Source organism: Ranitomeya variabilis, chromosome 4, assembly GCF_051348905.1.
Source record: "Ranitomeya variabilis isolate aRanVar5 chromosome 4, aRanVar5.hap1, whole genome shotgun sequence".
NCBI classification, from domain to species: Eukaryota; Metazoa; Chordata; class Amphibia; order Anura; family Dendrobatidae; genus Ranitomeya; species Ranitomeya variabilis.
In genome coordinates this window covers 697,551,249-697,570,925 of record NC_135235.1, presented here as the reverse complement: position 1 = coordinate 697,570,925, position 19,677 = coordinate 697,551,249, and the positions used below count along the sequence as shown (strand labels likewise).

The 19,677-nt window shown below is 43.8% G+C and overlaps 1 protein-coding gene across 2 annotated transcripts in view; it reads right to left on the bottom strand.

Annotated features, from left to right (window-relative positions):
• The window catches only part of LOC143767741 (uncharacterized), a 66,052-nt gene that overhangs the window by 18,822 nt on the left and 27,553 nt on the right, over positions 1 to 19,677 (bottom strand). The window lies entirely within an intron of this gene.

Sequence of the window (19,677 nt, the reverse complement as noted above, 5' to 3'; positions counted from 1 at the left end):
AGTGCCAGTTGTCCATTGTTTTATGGAGGATTCACATCTCTGCTTGGTTTCTCCTGCTGAATTGCCTAAACCATCAAAGATAAGTCCTGGCCTTGTTTTTTGCAGTCCACATGCGGTGGACTTTATAGCTCAGTGAATTGCTATGTTCTTTCTTGTCCAGCTTTGTCTGTGTAAGGATTTATTCAGCCAAGCTGGAAGCTCTGGAGTTGCAGAGTTACCCTCCATGCCTTTAGTTAGGTGTGGAGATTTTTGTATTCTCTGTGGTGGATTTTTGTAGTATTTTAATACTGACTGCACAGTACTCTGTCCTGTCTTTTCTTTCTAGCTAAGCGTGGCCTCCTTTGCTAAATTCTGTTTTCAGTCTGCGTATGTAATTTCCCTCTCCTCTCACAGTCAATATTTGTGGGAGGCTGTCTTTCCTTTGGGGATTTTCTCTGAGGCAAGATAGTTTTCCTGTTTCTTTTTTTAGGGGTAATTAGTCCTCCGGCTGTGACGAGGTGTCTTGTTATGATCCTGGTGGTTAGGATCACAAAAACTGACCTGATAAGTAAACCAGAAATTAGGACAAGTGTTATGTTCCCAATGGCTGGGGAACACAGAACGGACAAGCACAAAAATAGGACAAGCTCTAGGGTGATGGAACCTAGGCTGACCGCGGTCCTAATCCTCAACACACAACTAGCAGTAGCTGGGGAACGTGCCTGCGATGATGCTAGACGTCTCGCGCCAGCCGGAGAACTAGCTATCCCTTTAAGAGGAAACATAGACCTATCTTGCCTCTAGAGAAATACCCCAAAGATATAGCAGCCCCCCACATGTAATGACGGTGAAATGAGAGGAAGGCACATACATAGGTATGAAAACAGATTTAGCAAAATGAGGCCCGCTAAAGCTAGATAGCAGAAGGACACAAAAGTAATCTAGGCGGTCAGTGAAAAACCCTTCAAAACACCATCCTGAAATTACGAGTACCCATGTGCCAACTCATGGTACATGGGGGGTAATTTCAGCCCACTAGAGCAACCAGCAGCAAGATTCACATATATGCAAGCTGGGCCAAAAACATGATAAGGCAAAACACAAAAACTGAGAAATCAAAACTTAGCTTGTCCAGATGGATCTGGGAGCAGGTAGCAAGAGGTAAACTGAGACACTCTGATTACATTGACAGCCGGCAAGGGACTGACAGGGAAGCAAGGTTAAATAGGGAACTCCCAGCTCCTAATGGAACAGGTGGAAACCAGAGACCGCAAAAACAAAAGTCACCCAGTACCATCTGTAGCCACCAGAGGGAGCCCAAAAACGGAATCCACAACAGACAAGCTCTGGGGATGTGGGAACTGTACTGACCGCTACCCTGATCCTATCAACGCACACTATAGGCAGCCGTGGAGCGTTCCTAAAATCCTAGACGCCTCTTCACAGCCTGAGAAACTAGCTACCCCTAGAGAGAAAGCAAAGCCTCACTTGCCTCAGAGAAATACCCCAAAGTTTAGACAGCCCCCCACAAATAATAACGGTGAGTTAAGGGGAAAATACAAACGTAGAAATGAAAACAGGTTTTAGCAAATGAGGCCCGCTAACACTAAATAGTCAGAAGATAGCAAGGGATCTGTGCGGTCAGTAAAAAATACTATCAAAAATATCCACGCAGAGAATACAAGAACCCCCACACCGACTCACAATATGAGGGGCGCAACTCTGCACCCCAGAGCTACCAGCAAGCGAGAAAATCACATATAAGCAAGCTGGACTAAGCTCATAATATACTGAGAAACATTTTCAAGGAAACAATGAGCAAACATGAACTAGCAAGACTTAGCTTCTCCAGAAGGAGACAGGTCACAAGGGAAGTCCAAGAGAGATCAGAACCAGTACTGAATACAACGACAGCAGGCAACAAGTAAAGGTCCAGGTGGAGTTAAATAGGAGGCCAGAATAGCAGATGACGAGACAGCTGAGCCCAGCCACAGACCAGCCGTATCGCTAAAAGCCACCAGAGGGAGCCCAAGAACAGAACTCACACAGTACCACTCATGACCACAGGAGGGAGCTCGAGAACGGAATTCACAACAGTACCCCCCCTTGAGGAGGGGTCACCGAACCCTCACCAGAGCCCCCAGGCCAATCAGGACGACAACCCAGGAATTATCCTCCTGACCATAGCCCTTCCATTTATCCAAGTACTGAAGCCTCCGTCTCGAAATACAAGAATCCAAGATCTTCTCCACCACATACTCCAATTCTCCCTCAACCAACACCAGAGCAGGAGGATCCACAGAAGGAACCACAGGCACCACATACCTCCGCAACAATGACCTATGGAACACATTATGAATGGCAAACGATGCTGGGAGGTCCAAATGAAATGACACAGGGTTGAGGATTTCTAAAATCTTATAAGGACCGATGAAACGAGGCTTGAACTTAGGAGAGGAAACCTTCATAGGAACATAACGAGAAGACAACCATACCAAATCCCCCACACGAAGTTGGGGACCCACACAGCGACGGCGGTTAGCAAAGCGCTGAGCCTTCTCTTGTGCCAACGTCAAATTGTCCACTACTTGGTTCCAAATCTGCTGCAACTTATCCACCACAGAATCCACCCCAGGACAGTCAGAAGGCTCAACCTGACCTGAGGAAAAATGAGGATGAAAACCAGAATTACAAAAAAAAAGGCGAAACCAAAGTAGCGGAACTAGCCCGATTGTTGAGGGCGAACTCAGCCAATGGCAAAAAAGTCACCCAATCATCCTGATCAGCAGACACAAAACATCTCAGATAAGTTTCCAAGGTCTGATTAGTTCGTTCGGTTTGGCCATTCGTCTGAGGATGGAAGGCCGACGAAAAAGATAAATCAATGCCCATCTTAGCACAAAAGGACCGCCAAAATCTGGACACAAACTGGGATCCTCTATCAGACACAATGTTCTCCGGAATACCATGCAAACGAACCACATTCTGAAAAAACAGCGGAACCAAATCGGAGGAGGAAGGCAACTTAGGCAAGGGCACCAAATGGACCATTTTAGAAAAACGATCACAAACTACCCAGATGACAGACATTCTCTGAGAGACTGGAAGATCCGAAATAAAATCCATGGAAATATGCGTCCAGGGCCTCTTCGGGACAGGCAAAGGCAATCCACTGGCACGAGAACAGCAAGGCTTGGCCCGAGCACAAATCCCACAGGACTGCACAAAGGAACGCACATCCCGCGACAAGGAAGGCCACCAAAAGGACCTAGCCACCAAATCCCTGGTACCAAAAATCCCAGGATGACCCGCCAACACCGAAGAATGAACCTCGGAAATAACTCTACTGGTCCATCTATCCGGGACAAACAGTCTCTCCGGTGGACAACGGTCAGGTCTATTGGCCTGAAATTCCTGCAGCACCCGTCGCAAATCAGGGGAGATGGCAGACAAAATCACCCCCTCTCTGAGGATACCAGCCGGATCAGAAACTCCCGGAGAGTCAGGCACAAAACTCCTAGAAAGGGCATCAGCCTTAACGTTTTTCGAACCCGGAAGGTATGAAACCACGAAATCAAAACGGGAGAAAAACAGCGACCATCGAGCCTGTCTAGGATTTAACCGTTTGGCAGACTCGAGATAAGTCAAATTCTTGTGATCCGTCAAGACCACCACACGATGTTTGGCCCCCTCAAGCCAATGACGCCACTCCTCAAATGCCCACTTCATTGCCAACAACTCTCGATTACCAACATCATAATTCCGCTCGGCAGGCGAAAACTTTCTTGAAAAGAAAGCACATGGCCTCATCACAGAGCCATCAGAGCTTCTCTGCGACAAGACAGCCCCTGCCCCAATCTCAGAAGCATCAACCTCGACCTGGAAAGGAAGAGAGATATCCGGCTGACGTAAGACAGGAGCCGAAGAAAACCGACGTTTCAGCTCCTGAAAGGCTGCCACGGCCGTAGGAGACCAATTCATCACATCAGCACCCTTCTTGGTCAAATCTGTCAAAGGCTTAACCACACTAGAAAAATTAGTGATGAAGCAATGGTAAAAATTAGCAAAGCCCAAGAACTTCTGAAGACTCTTCAGCGATGTAGGTTGAGTCCAGTCATAAATAGCCTGGACCTTGACTGGATCCATCTCAATAGTAGACGGAGAAAATATAAAGCCCAAAAAGGAAACCTTCTGGACTCCAAAGAGACATTTAGAGCCCTTCACAAACAAGGCATTGGCACGCAGGACCTGAAATACCATCCTGACCTGCTTCACATGAGATTCCCAATCATCAGAAAAGACCAAAATATCATCCAGGTACACAATCATAAATCTATCCAGATACTCTCGGAAGATATCGTGCATGAAGGACTGAAACACGGAAGGGGCATTAGAAAGCCCAAAAGGCATCACCAAGTACTCAAAATGGCCTTCGGGCGTATTAAATGCTGTTTTCCATTCATCGCCCTGCTTTATACGCACAAGATTATAAGCTCCTCGAAGATCTATCTTGGTGAACCAACTAGCCCCCCTAATCCGAGCAAACAGATCGGACAGCAGTGGCAAAGGATACTGAAATTTGACCGTGATTTTATTTAGAAGGCGATAATCTATACAGGGTCTCAGAGAACCATCCTTCTTGGCCACAAAAAAGAACCCTGCACCCAAAGGGAACGAGGACGGGCGAATATGCCCTTTCTCCAAAGACTCCTTTGTATAACTCCGCATAGCGGCATGTTCTGGTACAGATAAATTAAAAAGTCGTCCCTTAGGGAACTTACTACCAGGAATCAAATTTATAGCACAATCACAATCCCTATGAGGAGGTAGGGCACTGGATTTGGGCTCATCAAATACATCCTGGTAGTCCGACAAAAATTCAGGGACTTCAGAAGGAGTAGAGGAAGCAATTGACCCCAAAGGAGCATCGCCATGAATCCCCTGGCAACCCCAACATGACACAGACATCACTTTCCAATCCAGGACTGGATTATGGGCCTGCAGCCATGGCAGACCCAACACGACAACATCATGCAAATTATGTAACACAAGGAAGCGAATCACCTCCTGATGTGCAGGAGTCATGCACATGGTCACTTGAGTCCAGTACTGAGGCTTATTCTTGGCCAATGGCGTAGCATCAATTCCCTTTAGTGGGATAGGAAATTGCAAAGGCTCCAAGATAAAACCACAGCGCCTGGCAAATGATAAATCCATCAAATTCTGGGCAGCACCTGAATCCACAAAAGCCATAACTGAGTAGGATGACAGAGAGCAAATCAAAGTAACAGACAAAATGAATTTAGGCTGTACAGTACCAATGGTGACAGACTTAGCGAATCTTTTTGTGCGCTTAGAACAATCTGATATAACATGAGCAGAATCACCACAGTAAAAGCACAACCCATTCTGACGTCTGTGATTTTGCCGTTCAATTCTGGTCAGAATCCTGTCACATTGCATAGACTCAGGCTTCTGCTCAGAAAATACCGCCAGATGGTGCACAGGTTTGCGCTCCCGCAAACGCCGATCAATCTGAATGGCCAAAGACATGGACTCATTCAGACCCGCAGGCGTGGGGAACCACACCATAACATCCTTAAGGGCTTCAGAAAGACCCTTTCTGAAAATCGCTGCCAGGGCACACTCATTCCACCGAGTGAGCACAGACCATTTCCCAAACTTCTGACAGTAAACCTCAGCTTCATCCTGACCCTGAGAGAGAGCCAGCAAAACCTTTTCTGCTTGGTCAACCAGATTAGGTTCCTCATAAAGCAATCCAAGCACCAGAAAAAACGCATCCACATTTAGCAATGCAGGATCTCCTGGCGCCAGGGAGAATGCCCAATCTTGAGGGTCACCACGCAACAAAGAAATAATAATTTTAACTTGCTGAACAGGATCACCAGAGGAACGAGGTCTCAGAGAAAGGAATAATTTACAATTATTCTTAAAGTTCAAAAACCTAGATCTATCTCCAGAGAACAACTCAGGAATTGGTATTTTAGGCTCTGACATAGGACTGTGAATTACATAATCCTGAATGCCTTGCACCCTTGCAGTAAGATGATCCACACTAGAGGACAGACTCTGAATGTCCATATCTGCAGCTGAATTCTGAACCACCCAGAGATTAAGGGGAGGAGAGAGGCCAGACACACTGCAGAGGAAAAAAAAATGAACTCAGGACCTCTCTTATCCCTCTTCTGCGATGCATTAACACTTTGTAGGCCTGCTGTACTGTTATGATCCTGGTGGTTAGGATCACAAAAACTGACCTGATAAGTAAAGCAGAAATTAGGACAAGCTCTGCGGATGTGGGAACTGTACTGACCGCAACCCTGATCCTATCAACACACACTATAGGCAGCCGTGGAGCGTTCCTAAAATCCTAGACGCCTCTTCACAGCCTGAGAAACTAGCTACCCCTAGAGAGAAAGCAAAGCCTCACTTGCCTCAGAGAAATACCCCAAAGTTTAGACAGCCCCCCACAAATAATAACGGTGAGTTAAGGGGAAAATACAAACGTAGAAATGAAAACAGGTTTTAGCAAATGAGGCCCGCTAACACTAAATAGTCAGAAGATAGCAAGGGATCTGTGCGGTCAGTAAAAAATACTATCAAAAATATCCACGCAGAGAATACAAGAACCCCCACACCGACTCACAATATGAGGGGCGCAACTCTGCACCCCAGAGCTACCAGCAAGCGAGAAAATCACATATAAGCAAGCTGGACTGTTGTGAATTTACCTTTTGGCTCCCTCTAGTGGCTACTAGTGATTTGACTCTGGGTATGTCATTCATCCCTTGTATGCTCACCTGGGTCGTTAGGTCAGGGGTGTTGCTATATAAGCTCCCTGGACCTTCAGTTCAATGCCTGGCAACGTTGATATCAGAGCTAATCTGTAGTGCTCTTGTCTACTGATCCTGGTTCCTGTTTGATTAAGCTAAGTCTGCTTTCTTGCTTTTTGCTATTTGTTGTTGTTTGCATTTTTGTCCAGCTTGTATATATCTGTATCCTGACCTTGCTGGAAGCTCTAGGGTGGCTGGTGTTCTCCCCCCGGGCCGTTAGACGGTTCGGGGGTTCTTGAATCTCCAGCGTGGATTTTTGATAGGGTTTTTGTTGACCATATAAGTTATCTTACTACATTCTGCTATTAGTAAGTGGGCCTCTCTTTGCTAAACCTAGTTCATCTCTGTGTTTGTCATTTCCTCTTACCTCACCGTTATTATTTGTGGGGGGCTTGTATCCTACTTTTGGGGTCCTTTCTCTGGAGGCAAGAGAGGTCTTTGTTTTCCTCTTCTAGGGGTAGTTAGCTCTCCGGCTGGCGCGAGACATCTAGCGACCAACGTAGGCATGTTCCCCGGCTACTTCTAGTGTTGGCGTTAGGAGTAGATATATGGTCAACCCAGTTACCACTGCCCTATGAGCTGGATTTTTGTACTTCGCAGACTGGCTGATATCTCTGAGACCCTCGCCATTGGGGTCATAACAGTTTGCCAGGCCGGTATTAAATGTTTAATGCATTGCAGAAGCGGGATTATAAGAAAGAAAGTTCTGAGTTTTTTTTTTTCTCTTTCTCTCATTTTTTTTTTCTTTTCCCCTTTACCTCTGAGTGGCTTGTGATTGCTGCAGACATGAATGTCCAGACCTTGATTACAAGTGTGGACCAGCTTGCTGCTCGTGTGCAGGGCATACAAGATTATGTTACCAGAAATCCTATGTCAGAACCTAAGATACCGATTCCTGAACTGTTTTCCGGAGACCGATTTAAGTTTAGAAATTTCAGGAATAATTGTAAATTGTTTTTGTCCCTGAGACCCTGTTCCTCTGGAGACTCCGCTCAGCAAGTGAAAATTGTTATTTCTTTTTTACGGGGCGACCCTCAGGATTGGGCTTTCTCGCTGGCGCCAGGAGATCCGGCATTGGCTGATATTGATGCGTTTTTTCTGGCGCTCGGTTTGCTTTATGAGGAACCCAATCTTGAGATTCAGGCAGAAAAAGCCTTGCTGGCTATGTCTCAGGGCCAGGACGAGGCTGAAGTGTATTGCCAAAAATTTCGGAAATGGTCCGTGCTGACCCAGTGGAACGAGTGTGCATTGGCTGCAAATTTTAGAAATGGCCTTTCTGAAGCCATTAAGAATGTGATGGTGGGTTTTCCCATTCCCACAGGTCTGAATGATTCCATGGCCCTGGCAATTCAAATTGACCGGCGGTTGCGGGAGCGCAAAACCGCAAATTCCCTCATGGGGTTATCTGAACAGGCACCTGATTTAATGCAATGTGATAGAATCCTGACTAGAAATGAGCGGAAAATTCATAGACGCCAGAATGGCTTGTGTTACTACTGTGGTGATTCTACACATGTTATCTCAGCATGCTCTAAGCGTCCTACTAAGGTTGTTAGTCCTGTCGCCATTGGTAATTTGCAACCTAAGTTTATTCTATCTGTAACTTTGATTTGCTCACTGTCATCGTATCCTGTCATGGCGTTTGTGGATTCAGGTGCTGCCCTGAGTCTTATGGATCTGTCATTTGCCAAGCGCTGCGGTTTTGTTCTTGAGCCATTAGAAAATCCTATCCCTCTTAGGGGTATTGATGCTACGCCATTGGCAGAAAATAAACCGCAGTTTTGGACACAGGTTACCATGTGCATGACTCCTGAACATCGGGAGGTGATACGTTTTCTTGTTCTGCATAAGATGCATGATTTGGTTGTTTTGGGTTTGCCATGGTTACAGACCCATAATCCAGTCTTGGACTGGAAGGCAATGTCAGTGTCAAGTTGGGGCTGTCATGGAATTCATGGAGATTCCCTGCCCGTGTCTATTGCTACGTCTACGCCTTCGGAAGTTCCGGCGTATTTGTCTGATTATCAGGATGTCTTCAGCGAGTCTAGGTCAAGTGCATTGCCTCCTCATAGGGAATGTGACTGTGCAATAGATTTGATTCCAGGCAGTAAGTTTCCTAAGGGAAGACTGTTTAATCTGTCGGTACCTGAACATACCGCGATGCGTTCATATATCAAGGAGTCTCTGGAGAAGGGGCATATCCGTCCTTCTTCTTCCCCTCTTGGTGCGGGATTCTTTTTTGTGGCCAAAAAGGACGGATCTTTGAGGCCTTGTATTGACTATCGGCTTTTAAATAAGATCACTGTCAAATTTCAGTATCCTTTGCCGCTGTTGTCAGACTTGTTTGCCCGGATTAAAGGTGCCAAGTGGTTCACCAAGATAGACCTTCGTGGTGCGTACAACCTTGTGCGCATTAAGCAGGGCGATGAATGGAAAACCGCATTCAATACGCCCGAAGGTCATTTTGAGTACTTGGTGATGCCATTTGGGCTCTCTAATGCACCTTCAGTTTTTCAGTCCTTTATGCATGACATCTTCCGGAAGTATCTGGTTAAATTTTTGATCGTTTATCTGGATAATATTCTGTTTTTTTCTGATGATTGGGACTCGCATGTGGAGCAGGTCAGGATGGTTTTCAAGATTTTGCGTGAAAATTCTTTGTTTGTTAAAGGCTCAAAGTGTCTCTTTGGTGTACAGAAGGTTCCCTTTTTAGGGTTCATTTTTTCCCCTTCTGCTGTGGAGATGGACCCAGTCAAGGTCCGAGCTATTCATGATTGGACTCAACCCTCGTCAGTTAAGAGTCTTCAGAAGTTCTTGGGCTTCGCTAACTTCTACCGTCGTTTTATCGCTAATTTTTCTAGCGTTGTTAAACCGTTGACGGATATGACCAAGAAAGGCTCTGATGTGGCTAACTGGGCTCCTGCTGCCATGGAGGCTTTCCAGGAGTTGAAACGCCGGTTTACTTCGGTGCCTGTTTTGTGCCAGCCTGACATCTCACTTCCCTTTCAGGTTGAGGTGGATGCTTCGGAGATTGGTGCAGGGGCCGTTTTGTCGCAGAGAGGCCCTGGTTGCTCTACTATGAGACCTTGTGCCTTTTTCTCTAGGAAATTTTCGCCGGCAGAGCGAAATTATGATGTGGGCAATCGGGAGTTGTTGGCCATGAAGTGGGCATTTGAGGAGTGGCGTCATTGGCTCGAGGGTGCTAAGCATCGTGTGGTGGTCTTGACTGATCACAAAAATCTGATGTATCTCGAGTCTGCTAAACGCCTGAATCCTAGACAGGCCCGCTGGTCATTGTTTTTCTCCCGTTTTGACTTTGTGGTCTCATATTTACCAGGTTCTAAGAATGTGAAGGCCGATGCTCTGTCTAGGAGCTTTGTGCCTGATGCTCCTGGAGTCGCTGAACCTGAGGGTATTCTTAAGGAAGGAGTTATCTTGTCAGCTATTTCTCCAGATCTGCGACGTGTGTTGCAGAGATTTCAGGCTGGTAGGCCTGACTCTTGTCCACCTGACAGATTGTTTGTGCCTGCTAAATGGACCAACAGAGTCATTTCCGAGGTTCATTCCTCAGTGTTGGCAGCGCACCCAGGTATTTTTGGCACCAGAGATCTGGTGGCCAGGTCCTTTTGGTGGCCTTCCTTGTCAAGGGATGTGCTGTCATTTGTGCAGTCCTGTGGTACTTGTGCTCGAGCTAAGCCTTGCTGTTCATGTGCCAGTGGGTTGCTCTTGCCCTTGCCTGTCCCGAAGAGACCTTGGACACACATCTCTATGGATTTCATTTCGGATCTTCCGGTGTCTCAGGGCATGTCTGTCATCTGGGTGATATGTGATCGTTTCTCCAAGATGGTCCATCTGGTTCCTTTGCCTAAGCTGCCTTCCTCTTCTGATCTGGTTCCTGTGTTCTTCCAGAACGTGGTTCGTTTGCACGGCATTCCTGAGAATATTGTGTCGGACAGAGGATCCCAGTTTGTTTCCAGGTTCTGGCGATCTTTTTGTGGTAGGATGGGCATTGAATTGTCGTTTTCGTCCGCTTTTCATCCACAGACTAACGGACAAACGGAACGAACTAATCAGACTCTGGAGGCGTATTTGAGGTGTTTTGTCTCTTCTGATCAGGATGATTGGGTGACCTTCTTGCCGTTGGCTGAATTTGCCCTTAATAATCGGGCTAGTTCTGCCACCTTGGTTTCGCCATTTTTCTGCAACTCCGGTTTCCATCCTCGTTTTTCCTCGGGACATGTGGAGCCTTCTGATTGTCCTGGAGTGGATTCTGTGGTGGATAGGTTGCAGCGGATCTGGAATCATGTGGTGGACAACTTGAAGTTGTCACAGGAGAAGGCTCAGCGTTTTGCCAACCGCCGCCGCGGTGTGGGTCCCCGACTTCGTGTTGGGGATTTGGTATGGCTGTCTTCTCGATTAGTTCCTATGAAGGTCTCCTCTCCCAAATTTAAGCCTCGATTGATTGGTCCTTACAAGATATTGGAGATCCTTAATCCTGTATCCTTTCGCCTGGATCTTCCGGTGTCGTTTGCCATTCACAACGTATTTCATAGGTCCTTGTTGCGGCGATACGTTGTGCCTGTGGTTCCTTCTGCTGAGCCTCCTGCTCCGGTGTTGGTTGAGGGCGAGTTGGAGTACGTGGTGGAGAAGATCTTAGATTCTCGTCTCTCCAGGCGGAGGCTTCAGTACCTGGTCAAGTGGAAGGGCTATGGTCAGGAGGATAATTCCTGGGTGGTCGCCTCTGATGTGCATGCGGCCGATTTAGTTCGTGCCTTTCACGCCGCTCATCCTGATCGCCCTGGTGGTCTTGGGGAGGGTTCGGTGACCCCTCACTAAGGGGGGGGTACTGTTGTGAATTTACCTTTTGGCTCCCTCTAGTGGCTACTAGTGATTTGACTCTGGGTATGTCATTCATCCCTTGTATGCTCACCTGGGTCGTTAGGTCAGGGGTGTTGCTATATAAGCTCCCTGGACCTTCAGTTCAATGCCTGGCAACGTTGATATCAGAGCTAATCTGTAGTGCTCTTGTCTACTGATCCTGGTTCCTGTTTGATTAAGCTAAGTCTGCTTTCTTGCTTTTTGCTATTTGTTGTTGTTTGCATTTTTGTCCAGCTTGTATATATCTGTATCCTGACCTTGCTGGAAGCTCTAGGGTGGCTGGTGTTCTCCCCCCGGGCCGTTAGACGGTTCGGGGGTTCTTGAATCTCCAGCGTGGATTTTTGATAGGGTTTTTGTTGACCATATAAGTTATCTTACTACATTCTGCTATTAGTAAGTGGGCCTCTCTTTGCTAAACCTAGTTCATCTCTGTGTTTGTCATTTCCTCTTACCTCACCGTTATTATTTGTGGGGGGCTTGTATCCTACTTTTGGGGTCCTTTCTCTGGAGGCAAGAGAGGTCTTTGTTTTCCTCTTCTAGGGGTAGTTAGCTCTCCGGCTGGCGCGAGACATCTAGCGACCAACGTAGGCATGTTCCCCGGCTACTTCTAGTGTTGGCGTTAGGAGTAGATATATGGTCAACCCAGTTACCACTGCCCTATGAGCTGGATTTTTGTACTTCGCAGACTGGCTGATATCTCTGAGACCCTCGCCATTGGGGTCATAACACTGGACTAAGCTCATAATATACTGAGAAACATTTTCAAGGAAACAATGAGCAAACATGAACTAGCAAGACTTAGCTTCTCCAGAAGGAGACAGGTCACAAGGGAAGTCCAAGAGAGATCAGAACCAGTACTGAATACAACGACAGCAGGCAACAAGTAAAGGTCCAGGTGGAGTTAAATAGGAGGCCAGAATAGCAGATGACGAGGCAGCTGAGCCCAGCCACAGACCAGCCGTATCGCTAAAAGCCACCAGAGGGAGCCCAAGAACAGAACTCACAGAGTACCACTCATGACCACAGGAGGGAGCCCGAGAACGGAATTCACAACAGTGTCTAGGGAGTTACAGGAACATTCCACGGCTACTTCTAGTTGCGGTGTTAAGTCCAGGGTCTGCGGTCAGTATAGAGGCAACCTTCGACAGAGCTCGTCCATGCTGCTCCTAGGCCACCAGATCATAACACTCACCATTGGATTAGAGCTGATACTATGAAGCTAAAGTGACTAAACACACTTTCTGTCACATCCATAGTGGGGCACTTTTCCGTGATTGTCAGAACTGTCTGAAGATTATTAGAGGTGATAGTTCCCCCCAATTAGAAGGGACACCTGTGGATATTGGGGTCTTTACCTGCTACATTTCTCATGGGATTTACTTGGTGAAGTGCTGGAATCACTTTCCCACAAAAGGTTAAATGGCATCTGTAACTTCAATGTCTTTCTATGGAGCTTCTTCTCTGAACTTTCTTCCTCTGTTTTCTGCCATATTTCTATTACTCTCCGGAATCAGGAATGTATTAAGTCCTATGGAAACTGCAGAGAAAGAATCATTTCTAATTCTGTGTTTCCAAGATTCTTCTTGTGGGAATTGGCTGCCATATCCCCTGTGCAATATGTTTCTAGTATTATTGGTTTATAATACAGTAATTCAATGGACATGAGTTGTTTATCTCCATTTTCTCTTGTTTTCTTGTGTCATGTATTACTTTTATGTAACGTACGTGCATTTGTTCTGACATTTGACATCTGATGGATCTTATGTCACGAATTTGACAGGATCTTCTCCTGAATTTTTTAATAGGATTTACAGGTGGAACCAGTCCTGAAAGCAGATAATCCAGCAAGTATTTGCCATATATTCATGCAAATTCCCTGAAGTGTCATCAATTGTATCTAGTAAAACGCTTAAGTTCTCGTTACTCAAATCCAGTAGGTTGGAGAGGCTTGACTCGAGTACCGAGTATAATGAAAGTCAATGAGAAACTCAAAACTTTTTCTAGAAGACTCTAACAATAGGGCAGGAAAATCGCTGAAATGGATTGAAAAAGCACTCAAATGGAATAGGAACAGTATTGAGAAGATACCTGGACACATCTCTGACTTCCCGGTCAGTCTGATCGGGAGTGACCTATGAAGCGTCTTTCTCAGCACAAGGCTCAAAAGGTTGTCTTATATTAACCCAGGGACACGATGCGGCCAGCCAGTCACAGTAAAGCCAACATGGCTACGGCATTACCTTATATGGCAGGCAATAATACAGAAATAACATTTCAGGAGTATAAAGATCTAAATAAGAAATGTAAAGAAGAAATCAAGCTAGCAAAGTTATCCAAAGAGAAACAAATTGCCAGCGACATTAAACTAAATCTCAAAAAATGTTATAAATCCATTGCGATGAAACAGCTTTTTTGCTTAATTAACCAAACATCTATTTTCAGCAAGATGGGAAGAATAGACTTATCTATTTGTTGACTTTTACATTTTTGTGTTTCTTTCTTGTTGGTCAAAAACACAGTCTTTTGTTTGTATAAGCCTGTAATATTGACTTGTAAGTGGACATTTGATGTAACATTTTGTGCTGTTATCCTGGATGACTAAAGACACAGGATAACTGAATAATGATGTTTGCTGATATGTTGATTACACATTGTCCAGGCCAGATAGCTTGTTGGCTTGCAAAACAGAGAAGGAAAAACTATGCAAATGGATTAAATAATCAAATTATGCAAGTTGATTTCATCACTATTCTTCCCATTTACCTGTGAATGCTGGCTTGAATGACAATTTTTAACAATAAAAAAGTTAGGTGCCTCTGTAACATGAGACAGATATTCAGCCAAGACATCCAAAGAACCAAAGACTGTCTACAGGAGAGCAACAAAGACATCACAGCTTTATCACAAGGGACACAGAATTGTCATTCTACAGGATGCCAGCTTAGGGGAACATGGCCCCTGTAGAAAGAATGCAGGTTTGCTCCATTGACCATCACTGAACCATGGATACATTTGGGGAAGTCAGGATTTGGACCCTCCGGTCACTTGAGCCTCATGAATACATTTGTGAAAGCCAGGAATGGAACTCACTGGTCATCTGGCTCCATGGAGATTTTCAGCGAAGCCAGGTTTTGAATCTCGGGTTAACTGGCCTTGTACCTCAATGGACTGTCATCTTCCTAAGCTTAGGAATGCTGTTGGAGAAATCGGCACAAATAGAGTCTTATCCAACGCAAAGCGAATTGATATAATCAAATTCTACTCATCAGATGGAGCTTTTGATAAAGCATATAAAGTTATCCGCTGCAGCAGATCCACTGGTCAGCAAGTGACCATGCTGTAGATGAATAAACGGGTTAATGTGGATATAATCTGTGCTGCTGAATAGATGTAGGTCCAGATGTATTTAAATTTAAGAAAGCATTATACTGCCTCTGCACAAATCCCTGGATAGACCGCACATGGAGTACTATGTACAGTTTTGGGCACTGGTGCTCAGGAAGAATATAATGGAACTAGAGCGAGTACAAAGGAGGGCAACAATTTAATAAAGCAGATGGGGGGAACTACAATACCCAGAGAGATTAGCAAAATTAGGATTATTTAGTCTAGAAAAAAGATGACTGTGGTGCGATCTAATAACCATGTATAAGTATATAAGGGGACAATACAAATATCTCTCCAAGGATCTGATTATACCAAAGAAGGTGACGGTCACAAGGGGGCATTCTCTGCGTCTGGAGGAGAGAAGGTTTTTTCACCAACATAGAAGAGGATTCTTTACTGTTAGGGCAGTGAGAATCTGGAATTCCTTGCCTGAGGAGGTGGTGATGGCGAACTCAGTCGAGGGGTCCAGAAGAGAGAGCCCTGGATGTCTTCCTGGAGGGTAACAATATTGCATCTTACAGTTATTAGATTATTTAGAAGGACGTAGATTTGGGGATTTATTCTGACCAAATGTCTTTCTTCGGCCTTGCTAACTATGTTACTATGTAAAGGTGGTTTATTCAACGCGTTTCGAAGTCTAAGCGACTTCTTCATCACGAAATACCACACCAATAAAGAGTCAGAAGTAGGATACTGTCTTATATATACAAAATTTTCAAATAACGGCACCAATGGGATCACCTGACGAGCAAATATTTAAACATTGAAATTTCATGGTATTAACCAAATTTTCCAAATTTTTTCATCTTTGCACTATGGAATAGGAAAATTTGGTTAATACCATAAAATTTCAATGCTTAAATATTTTACTCAAATATACATCAATTCTTTAACATGTCATGTGCTTTATCTGTGAACTCTGACATTGTCTGTTTGTCAGGTGATGCCAATGGCGCCGATAATTGAAATTTTGTATACACAAGACAGTATACTAGTCGCTTAGACTTCCAAACACGTTCAATAAAACACCTCTCTTTATGTGAAATACATCTGGACCTACATCTATTCAGCAGCACAGATTATATCCACATTAATACGCTCATTCATCTTCCTAAGGTTGTCATTACCTCCTCTCTGTGTGCGTGCCACAGGTGGGGCCGTTGGCGGAAAGGTGAGACTCTGTAATGTGCACCATTTTGAGTATTTTGCTGGGACTACTCTATGTATTTGCCTGTTTTGTGGTTAAATAAAATATTGCCACACTGTTTTACCCTCACTCTGTGCTGTCTGAGTAGTCTTACACCCATGGTAAAAGGAGAGTGTGCGTTCATTAGGATGATCCCTAGTCCATGTAGTTTCGGCTTGCGAACCAGAGCACCCGCTGACCCCTCGTGCCTCTATATTAATCAATGCCAAGGAGAAAAAAAAGATAATTTCGGCCTCTTTAAAACGCTAACAAGATAATTGTTATAGAAGACAAAGAAAAGGCTGAGATATTAAACAGGCACTTTTCATCCATGTTCACCAATATTTCTGTTATCATTCAACAAGGCAAAAATTCAAGTTCACCATCTGAAATAATAGTTAAACATGAAAAGAAGTACTCATGTGTCTGAGCAATTTGAACATTGGAGGATAGCTGATGTGGTACCGATATTTAACCCTGCTGTTCTGTTTAGATTTCACATACACTTGTACTGTTCCCGGTCATTTTTGACCGTCCTTATAAAATAATCATTTTTAGCTAATCTAAGTGGTTTTTTTAAACAGTTTTTGCACTATTATATTGCTTGTGAAGATGGTTGTTCAAATACCAGAAAAAAAAATAAATACAAAGCTTGTTTTATATTTTTTTTATATCCAAAAGGGAACATGGTATTTTTTCGATTTTTGTAAAAATTGATTATTTTTGCAGATAAAAAAAAAATCTTGATCTAAATGTTAACTATAAGTAATAATATCAAACATTATGTAGATATACTTTTTTCAAAGGCAAAAAAAAAAAAAAAAAGCTTTTTTCTCTATAAAATGGCAAAAAACGTTGTTTTTTATACACTTATACTGTTCCCGGTCATTTTTGACCGGACCTAACAAAGTTGTGATTTGTACCTAATTCAAGTGTTATTTGATTACCTGTTGCATTGTTTTACTGTATGTGAACATGGTTTTCAATAATCAGATGAAAAATTAAATCAAAAACTTTTATTTTTTGAATCAAATAAATTAACATTTTTTGCAATATTTGCTTCATATTGCACATAAAAACTTTTCTTTATTCTAAACTATATACAAACTTTTCAAAAAAAAGAAAGGTTTTTTGTCAAAAACAAATGATAAATGCGATCAATGTATTACTTGCATTGATCACATGTATAATTTACATGACGCTTGCACAAGTATTTTGCACATTTGCAACACATATTAGATTTATAATACTGTATAACTGTGTAATACTGTACAACCAGCAAACACATGGAAAATCAGAAAATCATGATTTACAATATGAAATGTTGACAACTGAATGGAACTAGATCTATATGAACAGCAGGGTAAATAAAAACCAGTGAAATAAATTGCGCATAGCTATACTGGAAGCGAATCCGTCGGCTGTATCGCAACTTGAAAATGTTGGTATGTGTAAATCTGTTCTGACCAAAAGTAGTCAGATACATTGATAAATAGTAGTAGATGCAATATATAGTTCAAAATGAGGTGATAGCACCTTTATTTTTGTCAAAAATTGTCTGGAGAGCTGAATAAAGGCCTATCGGTCATTTTTGACCGAACAGTACAAGTGTAAAAAAAATTGTACCAAATAAAGTAAACAAAAATAAAAAAAAAAAAAAATTCCCACAGAGAGTACCCCCCTAATGACGAAAAGTCAGGGAGCCTCAAGTCTCAGAATCACACGCTGAATTTTTATAACATTATAGAATTTCAAAAACGGTCATTTTTGACCTAACAGAACAGCAGGGTTAAGAAAGGTAAGAAGGTGGATCCAGGTAACTACCATCTGGTAAGTCTGACATCAATAGTGTGCATAACTGTTTAGGGCATCATAAGAGATGACCTGCAGAGATATTGCAGAGATATATTGCAGAGAATAATATAACTGACAACCAGCATGGACTCATGAAAGCTAAGTCTTGTCTAACTAACATGTTGTATTTCTATGAGGAGGTGAGTGCAAATCTGGATGTTGGTAATTATGTGATTTATCAGGACTTTGCAAAGACATTTGATTCTGTACCACATAACAGCCTTAGGGCTTGTTTCCATTTGCGAGAAACACGTCCGTGTCTCGCATGTGGAAACCAAGCTCTGGCACCACCACTTTGGAGCGGCACATGCGGCCGCATAGCAACACATGGAGCTGCACGCTCCGCTCCAAAGTGCCAGCGCCAGAGCTTGGTTTCCACATGCGAGACAGGGACGTGTTTCTCGCAAATGGAAACAAGCCCTTATACTGAAGCTACAGAAGCAAGGACTGGGGGCACTATATGCAGATGGGTAAGGAATTGGCTAAATGACAGGAAACAAAGAGTTAATATCTCTAAATAAGATGTAGTCAGCAGTGGATCTGTGCTAGGACCAATTCTTTTTAACCTCTTCATTAATGACCTTGCAGATGGGTAAAGTGTCAGTCTTTGCTGACGACACCAAAATATGTAGGATATTAACCCCTTCACGACCTCTGCCGTACTATTACTGTGGAGGTCGGATCCCCTGCTTTGATGTGGGCTTCGGCGCTGAGCCCACCTCAAAGCCGGAACATGTCAGCTGTTTTGAACAGCTGACATGTGCCCGCAATAGCGGCGGGTGAAATCGCAATTCACCCGCCGCTATTAACCAGTTAAATGCCGCTGTCAAATGCTGACATGGGCATTTAACCGGCACTTCCGGCCATCAGGCCAGAAATAAGCGCATCGCCGACCCCGTCACATGATTGGGGGTCAATAATGCGTTGGCATAGTAACCAGAGGTCTCCTTGAGACCTCTATGGTTACTGATGCAGGCTTGCTGTGAGTGCCACCCTGTCGTCGGCACTCATAGGAAGCCTGTAAACCAGCTACATAGGAGCGATCTGATGATTGCCGCTATGTAGCAGAGCCGATCAGGCTATGCCAGCTTCTAGCCTCCTATGGAGGCTATTGAAGCATGGCAAAAGTGAAAAAAAGATTTAAAAAATCTGAAAAAATATATATAAAAGTTTAAAAAAATCAAACCTACACATATTTGGAATTGCCGTGTTCAGAATCGCCTGATCTATCAATAAAAAAAGGATTAACCTGATCGCTAAACAGTGTAACGAGAAAAAAAATTGAAACACCAGAATTATGTTTTTTTGGTCGCCACGACATCGCATTAAAATGCAATAACAGGCGATCAAAAGAATGTATCTGCACTAAAATGGTATCATTAAAAACGTCAGCTCGGCACGCAAAAAATAAGCTCTCACCTGTCCCTAGATCACAGAAAGTGGAGACGCTAGCTACGGGTATCAGAAAATGGCGCAATTTATTTTTTTTTAGCAAAGTTTTTGAAATTTTTTTTTACCACTTAGATAAAACATAACCTA